At 37.7% G+C, this 10,645-nt stretch overlaps 1 non-coding gene across 1 annotated transcript; it reads left to right on the forward strand.

Annotated features, from left to right (window-relative positions):
- Positions 1 to 9,957: 9,957 nt before the first annotated feature.
- Trnag-gcc (transfer RNA glycine (anticodon GCC)) lies at positions 9,958 to 10,028 on the forward strand. The gene has a single exon. It is a non-coding gene; the product is annotated as a tRNA-Gly (tRNA).
- The last annotated feature ends 617 nt before the right edge of the window (positions 10,029 to 10,645 follow it).

The following is a 10,645-nucleotide window of genomic DNA, read 5'->3' on the forward strand; positions in this document are numbered from 1 at the left end:
CGATATCTGCCCGAAGAAGCCAGGAACGTAGTGCGTTCATCTAGCCAGGGGCGAAGCTAAAAAACACCAAGCCCACCGCGAAGGCCATAGAACCTTTGCATCTAGCCCAGAAGACCGGCCAACCTCTGGCGTTCGCAGAACCGCAGATTCCGTCACCAAACATCAGTCCGCTAAAATCAACAACCAATCGACAGCCAGCACCAACATTCCCTACGATTTTTTTCAGATTGACAACATGTTTTTTTTTGTCTAAGCCTACTCTCTTGCCTTCTCTATAGGTTTTTCCATTGCGACGGTATCTTGCTGCGGCGATTAATTGAAGCGCAGGATTCTAATTTTTCTTGAAATTATTAATAAATTCAATCGAGTGATCAATTCCACAACACCGTGCCACTTAATAACACACATTTTGCTTCAATCATTAAGTTTTTTCAAACATTTGTTGAGTCCGTCAATCTCTGCTCAAATGTCATTTCTACGGCTGCCAAATGTCTGCCATCGTAGCAGAAAATTGTGTTAAAACAGCAAAACTTTTAGTAAGACACTCTGCTTGAAAGAAAGTTTACCTCCATGTTGAACTTTCAATTTCTCGATTACTTTGTCAATCTCTGATGACACAGAGATCCAGTTCCAATAATGCGAACCACACTTTCCAAGAATGAAAAAAAATCACTTAAAATAAAAGAAAGTGTTTAACCTTTCATCGCCCGCAATCGCAAACAGATATCGCGTAAATTACTTTTTAATATTTCAATTTGATCGCTAAATGAAGGAGAAAATTGGCGCCCCTTCAACTCGTCGCCTTTCCCATCTTGAGAGTTTTTTTTTTCAGCAAAATTTCCTTCCTTCGATTCTCGATTAGTTGCGGGGGAAGACGAACGGCTTTTTTTTCCTGTCCTGAAATTGATACTGGCTGATAAGTTACGAGATTTTTTTCTTCTCTGCCCTCGACGATCCTTTAAAAACAATGGAAGCAAATTTACATCTCACTGCACGCCAAATGGAGGGATTTTTTTTCTTTTTCAGTCAAAAAAACACGAAATCCTGAAGAGCAGATCATTAATTACAAATTTACGCCTCTCGGCACAGGATTATGCACGGTTCCTTAAGTCGAACGAACCTTCTCCTTAGTGAGTGTGCCAAAAGGACATGACACCGAAGGACCGGAGGGGAACGGGCCGCTTGATGGTTTCTAATGACTCATGATGGTTCTTGATGGAAAACAAAGCCGTTTTCCGGGGATGATATTTTTTCTTTCTCTTCACGGATAATGTAAAAGTGAGTGCGTGCACGTTAAATGGATATTTAATTCAATTATCACCTCTGATGGTTTTGGCGAGGGAGCTGCCAAGACTATTAATATCAATTTTTTAAAACGAACCATGTGTGATGACAGCCCAGGAAGCAAAAGAATTGCACCCCATGGCACGGTGTGCGGCTAATCTGATTAGGGTTCCACGTGGATTCGGACGTGCGTTCTGCCAATAATCAAATTAAGGAGCTCCGAATGTGTATCGTCACTTGCTTTGATTGGATTTCTGCCAACAAGGAAGTTACAAGAAAAAACAAAATTTTGGAAACCATTTTCCTGATCACTGTCGGTCACGGTAAACTTCGTTGACAGTTGTGGTGAACAACAAAAACGATGACAGTTTACAGATTCACCCCTTTTCAAGCACTCCTCATGTGGGATGTTAGGAGGGAAATTTTATGTTTATTCATTTAATAACTTACTTTTGTGGTTTCACGTGGGTACTGAAAAGAAATCTGATATATTCGTGACACTAAGTTTATTGATTTTCATTACCATAAATATAAAGCATTCATTATATGAATTTGTGAACTATCGATAAAATTTTGTCCAAATCGGTAAAGGTCGAGTCCAAAAGGGTACTAATTTGTCATGGAATGCCCCTAATCTATAAACCCCTCAAGATTTTCAAAGTAATTTTTGTATCAGATCCTTTCTAAATACCTCACAACTATCACCGATAAAATAAACTCGCATCCACTTCTTTCCGGAAGATCTGTTCCAATCCATCTTACTAAAGAGCGTGATACTGGGAATGAATCTGGAAAATGAAAAACCCAGAATGACAGCATAACTTGGTAATGTTGGGTGGGTGTCCCCCTCCCATGTGTATAGTGTGTGTACTCTCAATGTAACATCTTATTTATACAAATGCTTGACATAAAAGCACCCCTACCCGCGTAGATGGAAACCCCCGCGTGAAAAGAACTACTCTTCTTTGAGCAGCAACATCGCCGAGACGGGGAGGGCTGAAGTAGTTTGGTAGCTTCTGTAAGAGTAAAATTATGCTTTTGCTGCGCCTTTTGCACTCTTGTCTTTCTTTTCTATCTGTGTGATGATATGATGAAAAGTCCGAAACGAATTGCAAATGGACTGGAGAACTAAGAACTATTTGGACGACGGTGAAAAAAAAAGTTGTGGAAAAGAAGACGTCGTGAAACGGGACCGTAAAGGAAGCGAATCAGACTTGGGCACTTTCGGGATGACATTTTGCTTATTTTACTTGGCTTTTTTTTGGAGGGTAGTCATTCCGACAAGTTAGAGGTCTGTTTACGCATTTTTTATCGCAAATACCGAAATGAATATATTTTTTAAATAATCGCTATATAAATAACGTACACGGAGAAAAAAGTGTTCCGAAAATCGTGAACAAGCGTTCATGAAAATGAGAACCACGAACAAAGTGTTCAAATTCCATGGTACGTTTTTCAAAAACGTACCATGAGATTTGAACACTTTGTTCGTGGTTCCCAATTTCATGAATGCTTGTTCACGATTTTGGCAACTCATTTTCCTCCGTGTAAAGGAGGTTTTAGACTATGACACGATTTTGGGAACTCTTTTTTCTCTGTGTATGTAAATGCATTTTTCTCAATTTTCGTTGTTTAGTATTCTGATTTCAAATATGCAACATGATGTATTTTTTTTTCAATTTTTCATAAGATTGCGCAGATATTTATTTAAACTTATTTATTTCCAGATATTTTCAGGAAATCCACATAAGGTGCCCAGAATATGAGTCCTTTTTTATCAAAACCATGCTTCTAGAGCTATTTAAGGAATCTAGGCAAAATATGAGCAAAATCGGTCAACATTCGGGTGACAAGAAAAATTTAATTGCTTGATTCTTTAGTTAGGCAAAAATGAATTCAATACATTCACGAAAACGACTAAGAATTTTGGTGGCAGGTGGCGCAGGTCTCGTCAAAAATTGTGACAGTCAAGTGTGAGATTCTTGTAGGAGATTCAATTCTCTACAACTTTGTCGGAAAGTTCACGAAGTTCGGAGTTGCCGCCAAAATCATGAAACGGTTTTGGAATTTATTGAATTCATTATTGTCTAACTAAAAAATCAAGTCAAGGGATATCTCCAGAGATTTTTCAAAATTTACAATTTTTCTTGTCACTGCAGCGACCTCAAATTTAAATCATTAAATTTGTCCATTTTTCGAACCTCACCACAGTTCTGACCATGCGCGCTTACGCAAGCATAAATAATTTTACCCGTCGACTCGCGTTGCGCGACAAATAATTAAGCTTATGTACAGGTGTAGATCATGAGTCATCCTCACCTGAAAAGCCCTTTATTAATTTTCGCCAATTTTTAGGCAATCAAAAAAATGGTTAAGCTTTCAATTATGAATGTGCGATGTTATTCCACAGGGGAAATTGAAGGTGTGGCTTAACCAAATTCATTGGCATGTTTGTTCAATGGAGAATTCGACCTTCTCATTATTGACTTACATTTTTGAGAATATTTGAGGAACATTATTTTGATATTCCAATAACATAATTTAAAGTTTCACGACAATGGTTCGAACCCATGACTTCCGATTTTGAGGTGTACTCACTACACCATACGGAAAGTCATGAAGAATTGCAGAGGTCTGCACAATTTAATTCATGAGGTTCATCGATGCTTCTCATCGGAACGGACAACTTTTAGTAGAACAAAATTTAGTAGAGTTTTCGGGGACTGACTATAAAAACCCCAAAATTCTTGAGGAGGGCAGTTAGTTCCAGGATTAGTTCCAGTCAGTTCCAGCCAGCTCAACTCCAGTCCAGTTCCAGTTCCAGAAGAAGCCCCAGACCAGCCGGACCCGCCAGCAGCCACCAGTAGCAGAGGCCCCAGTCCAGCCGGACTTAGCGGTGGAGGCCGCAGTCCGCCGGGACTTAGCAGCCGTGAAGAGTCCGCCGGGACTTAGCTGCCGTGAAGAGTCCACCCGGGACTTAGGAGTTCGGGAGTCTGGCATGGCTCGGCGTAGAGATCTGGAGGACAAGTCTGGCTTCAACATAGAGAACTCGACGAAGATCTTAATGCAAAGTGATGTGATCGTGCGCGTAAAAGTTAAGAGTGTTACCGAAAAAAATGTAATCTTTAAAAAGTGTAATAGACAAACAAGTGAAGTTTACTGATCTGTTTTGACTCTGCAAGTAAATATCACAAAAATCCTGAAAGCCTAAAACCGCTCGGGCCGTTCATCACCCTAATGTGGACCGATTATGCTCATATTTGGCCCAGATTCCGGGGAGTATCTGTTATGTCGATTTTTTTGTCATCCTAGTCAACATATACGGGTAATTCTCTACCAACTCACACGAAATCGGGAAAAGTTGCCCCGACCCCTCTTTAATTTGCGTGAAACTTTGTCTTATGGGGTAACTTTTGTCCCTAATCACAAATCCGAGGTCCGTTTTTTGATATCTCGTGACGGAGGGGCGGTACGACCCCTTAAATTTTTGAACATGCGAAAAAAGAGGTGTTTTTCAATAATTTGCAGTCTGAAACGGTGATGAGATAGAAATTTGGTGTCAAAGGGACTTTTTTGCAATTCCGTCGTGAAACTACTTACTATTCCTGTCATTCTTGAACGACGAAACCGCCTACTTTTCTCTACCAAAAATAACAGAATCGAATAGCAACACATTTCAAAATAAATGCTGAAAAGTTCTACTTTTCAGCACTGAAATGGGTGCTGAAAAGTTGAACTTTTCAGCACTTGTTTCGAAAAGTAACACTTTTCAACATTTTTTTGATTTAAACGATTTATTGACAAAATACATGAAAATTCGACTTACAATATCACTCAATAAGTGTTTTTTGAAATTGCAAAAAATGTTGTATGGAACTCGTTGCAAAATTTGATTTTTTCAGCACTCGTCGTATTTATCCAACTCGGTGAACCTCGTTGGATAAATGTACGACTCGTGTTGAAAAAAATCTCTTTTTGCAACTTGTTGCATAAACTACTATTATGTAAAATTAGACGCCCGATTTAATGACGTACTCAGAATTCCGAAAAAACGTATTTTTCATCGAAAAAAACACTAAAAAAGTTTTAAAAATTCTCCCATTTTCCGTTACTCGACTGTAAAAAAATTTGGAACATGTCATTTTATGGGAAATTTAATGTTCATTTCGAATCTACATTGACCCAGAAGGGTCATTTTTTCATTTAGAACAAAATTTTTCATTTTGAGATTTCGTGTTTTTTCTTACTTTTAGAGTGTAACAATGTTTTACAAAGTTGTAGAGCAGACAATTACAAAAATTTTGATATATAGACATAAGGGGTTTGCTTATAAACATCACGAGCTATCGCGATTTTACGAAAAAAAAAGTTATGAAATAGTAGTTTATGCAACAAGTTGCAAAAAGAGGTTTTTTTCAGCACGAGTTGTACATTTATCCAACGAGGTTCACCGAGTTGGATAAATACGAAGAGTGCTGAAAAAATCAAGTTTTGCAACGAGTTCCATCCAACATTTTTTGCAATTCCAAAAAACACACACTGAGTGAAATTTTATGTGAAATTTTCATGTATTTTGTCAATAAATCGTTTAAATCAAAAAAATGTTGAAAAGTGTTACTTTTCGAAACAAGTGTTGAAAAGTTCAACTTTTCAGCACCCATTTGAGTGCTGAAAAGTAGAACTTTTCAGCATTTATTTTGAAAAGTGTTGCTATTCGATTCTGTTATTTTTGGTACAGAAAAGTAGGCTATTTCGTCGTTCAAGAATGACAGGAAAAGTTAGTAGTTTCACGACGGAATTGTAAAAAAGTAACTTTTTGCGTTTCTCTTTGTTTCGTCGTCCGTGTCTGTCGCGGGTGACCATGAACGGCCATGATCGATGACGACCAACTTTTTCAAAACTTTTTTTCGTAAAATCGCGATAACTCGTGATGTTTATAAGCAAACCCCTTATGTCTATATATAATTTTTTTTGTAATTGTCTGCTCTACAACTTTGTAGAACACTACTGTTACACTCTAAAAAACAACCCTGCAAAGTTAGAAAAAACACGAAATTTTAAAATGAAAATTTGTGTTCTAAATGAAAAAATGACCCTTCTGGGTCAATGTAGATTCAAAAAGAACATTAAATTTCCCTTGAAATGGCATGTTCCAAAAATTTTTACAGTCGAGCAACGGAAAATGGTAGAGTTTTCAAAACTTCTGAGTACGCCATCAAATCGGGCGTCTTATTTTACATAAAAGTCCATTTGACACCGAATTTCTATCTCATCACCGTTTTAGGTTGTAAATTATTGAAAACACCTCTTATTTCGCATGTTCAAAAATGGAAGGAGTCGTACCGCCCCTCCGTCACGAGATATCAAAAAATGGACCTCGGATTCGTGATCAGGAACAAAAGTTGCCCCCACGACAAAGTTTAACGCAAATCTAAGAGGGGTCGGGGCAACTGCTGTGTGAGTTGGCGGAGAATTACCCTGATAAAAAGTTAGGAATTCATCAACCACATAGGTGGATTAAGTTAGTTTTCTATAAAGATTTTTCGAAATTCTCGTTCGGCCCTACACCAACCAACTACACTTTTTATGTTTTTTTTTCTTATGTTTTTCAATAGAACACAACGTCGACGTTTATCTGACCAGTAGAAGCCAAAAAAGAAACGCTCTCTGATGCTTTTAAACAGCAAACGAGGTTCATTAGCTTTTGAGGTTTTACCATTCGTTGCTGCAACGATTCCTTTGTACGGTGAGAGTAATGCTGTAATGAGGACGATGTATGTCTGAAAACAGAACCTTTTATCGTATAGAAATGGGTAATTGTAGCCTCAGGAGATGCTTTTTAAGTTATGTTTACAAATATTTAAATAGTTTAGCCTAACTCCAGGCAAATGATTTGCTGCGCGTCAACGCTAGTCGAACTCCCGGCGTAACAGCCGTACTGAAAAAAACAAAACCAACAGTTTGGCTCATTAATCACGCGGGACTGACTTGTCAAACACTTGGTCACTTTCCCTCGCGGAGAGCTTCACGGCGGATGTAAAAATGTTACGCCCGCGCGTCGAAACAAATTGTTAATTATGTTCGTCCTTGTCTAAGTTTTCCTTTTTCGTGCTTCGCCTTTTTTCATCTTTGACACAAGAAAAAAGGATCATAATTTCAAGGATCAATGCTTCTCGCTTCGCTCCTCGAGTGCGTCATCATCTTGTCTGTTTAGTTTTATTGAGACACTTTTTCATCAAACCTTTTTTATTTCTGTTGGTCGCGAAAATCGATTGTCATAATTGTTATTTTCCTTTTCCACTTTTTTACTTCGCTTGTTTTGTTGCTTTGTTATCATTAGTTTTTGCTCCTCTTTTTGGTCACTTTTTTTTCTTAAAATAAAAAAAAGCCAATTCACAATTCTTTCGCGGTGGCGTTTTGTTTCTTCACTGTTAATTGATTATTGTTTGAACAGGACTTTTTTCTCCTTTCGTTTCCTTTTTCAAGCATCACTGAAGCAACAACCAAAAAAAAAACATACTATTTCATTTATCATTTAATTGTGTTGTCTTTTGCCTTTATGACATTGCGCGCCGGGGACCAAATGGAAAAATTTCCGAAGCGCGATAAAAATTTGTCTTTGCGTTTTTCCCTGCACCCTTGCTTAGAAAAATCGACGACTTCGCGGCGGGTGTGACAGTTTGGCGTTGTTTCTTTTTTTTTCTCCAAATTTTCATTTGGCAGATGCGCGGCATCCCGTGGAAAAATGCGCCATTTGACACGACTATAATGAGTAATGATGCCGTGTTTGTGCTGCTTTGAAAATCATTAATAACTTTTTTTTCAACTTCCATGGGTTTCCTTTTGAGTGTTTTGAAGAAATCACTCGGCTTCTGGTATGAGCGGAATTATGATTTGACGAATGTTACAATTAAAATTCTCGCTTTCAAACTGAACAAATTAGAATCGACAGCTTCTTTTTGACATAATTTGAATATTTTGACGCCTGAAGGTAGACTTCTTTGTATGACTTCAACCAGCAAATTTAATTGGCCATTTTTACAACAAGCCTTCCGCGCTTTCTCCTTCTTTTAACTTTTTGTTTCGCAATAAACGACAATAAATTTACATGTAGAACATTGTCGCGGCCATAAATAATTGAATTAAGATTATCTTCTTTTATTGCAGTTGTGTCCTTTCCACCACCATCGAGCCCAAAATTGTCATCGGCTTGTTATATGTGTGTTCCGTGGTGGTACACACTCACACATGGGTCGAGCAGGGGGTTTCCGCAATTTTCTTCGCCGTTTTTCGCTTGTTAGCAGCAGTTCAAAAGGAAAATAAGGTTTTGTCCCGTTACCGGGGCCCTTTTGACCCCTTTGGATGGAGGGGGATTTAGCAGAGGAGTCCGTGGATATTTATGGATTTTTATTTCTTTTTTGGTTTGTAATGGGGGAATGGTGAGTTGTGAGCATACATGCTCTTACATTTATGAATTTACCATATTTTTGTTATTTTGTCATAGGACGATGATAACATTTTCAGAGTTTTTTTTAAAGGTCCTGTAAACATAAAAAAAACACAACAGCTTAGTAAGACCTTAAAAAAAAGAACTCTAGATTTAATATATTTTTAATCTGGAATGCTTTTTTACAGAATGCCGGTCACTGGAGTGAATCGGGACGGCAATCTGAATATGGGATAAACCTTATGCGCTTAAATGCGAAATCTCAACCATCCGAAGGTTTTGTTTATATCGTATTTATCTGTTTTCTTACTTTTAACATCACAGAAAAAATATGGTAATATTCATCAGGAAATGGTGACAGATTTTGTTCAATCCAATACCCGCTGGCTGGAAGTGAAATTATGTAAAAGTATAGTTTCACAGCAAAAAACGTTCCTTGATCCACCTTTAGGTGGTTAGTGCCTTTCTCTCATTTATAGAGTGATTCCAATCCCCCTAAAGTATCCACATTGTTTATGGATCTCCGCTAACGTGATCGCAGCAGCTAAGAGGTCCTAATAAAAGTAAGTGATGAGTAAAAAAACAGACTACCTACAGACTTTTTGCCAAGACTATACAGACACCGCCTTTGAGGAAAATGGCATCCCTCTTCACGGCTTTTTCGTGGCGATCAGACCCGACCATTTGAGGTTATGTAAATTCAGATCATTTTTTTAAACTGCTTGTATGTTTTGATAGGTAAGTCCGATCTTGAAAATTCTTAATCCACGGTCCAAGGTCATATCAGAACCTCCCTAAAAATATAAAATATGGCAGATTTTCATGCAAAAAACACCCTTTTTAGCAAATTGTGAAATTTTATATGCAGCAGTTTTTTAAGCATAACCTTTGATGTACTTAATTAAATCTTATAAATTCTAATAGGGACTTACGGTCAAAATCGGCTCAGTCACTGACGAGATATTCCAGTGACATTGATTCGGTACACATGTCTACATACAGCCAAACACACAGACATTTGCTCAGCTGGTGATTCTGAGTCGCTATGTATAAATGACGGTAGGTCTAAGAGGTCTAATTAAAAAGTTCATTTTTTGAGTGATTTTATAGCCTTTCCTCAGTAAGGTGAGGGAGGCAAAAATAGTTGAATTTTGGAATTTTGAAACATTCTTCGTTTTAAAATATAAATTTCTGCATTCGCTAAATTTTCTCATCGTTCTTAAGAAGCATCGGTGGTTCAGTGGTAGAATGCTCGCCTGCCACGCGGGCGGCCCGGGTTCGATTCCCGGCCGATGCAAGTATTCTTTTTTATAGAACTTTTTTTTTCGATAGGTTTTTGCCTCCGGAGCAATCTTTTCATACATTAATAACTGATTACCCAAGAAGTCAGTGCCAAGATACAGCCATTTTAGTAAATTAAAAAAGGCAAATTTTCTAAGTTCCCTATAAAACTCAATTTTATCATTTACACCACTGCTTCAGCTACAGTCATCCCACATATTCGGAACGGTTTCCAGATCGGCCAATGTTCAAAAAATCATAGCAAATCGATAATTGAACTTAGTGATATGCTTTTACCTTCATTTGAAAGCTTTTCTTGCGATCTTTCGAATGTATCGAACATCTGCAAATTTTAACTTTTATATGAAGTTTTTGAAGAATTACTTTGACCCTTGAAATCCACAAATTCGGAACACTTTTTTCTTATACGAATATAAACAAATTTTGGATCTCTCCAGGAGTAAATATTTATCACCAAATAATGACTTCTCACACTGAAACCAATGAAACTCAGGCTTAGTGATGTTTTATACATGGTTTGATAATTTTTTTGTGAAAATATCAGTTAAATTTAGGTGTTCCACAATTGTGGGAGGCACAATAACACCCCACAATTATGAAACAGGCCATTTG

The sequence above is a fragment of the Culex pipiens genome, chromosome 1, assembly GCF_016801865.2.
Source record: "Culex pipiens pallens isolate TS chromosome 1, TS_CPP_V2, whole genome shotgun sequence".
Classification (NCBI taxonomy): domain Eukaryota; kingdom Metazoa; phylum Arthropoda; class Insecta; order Diptera; family Culicidae; genus Culex; species Culex pipiens.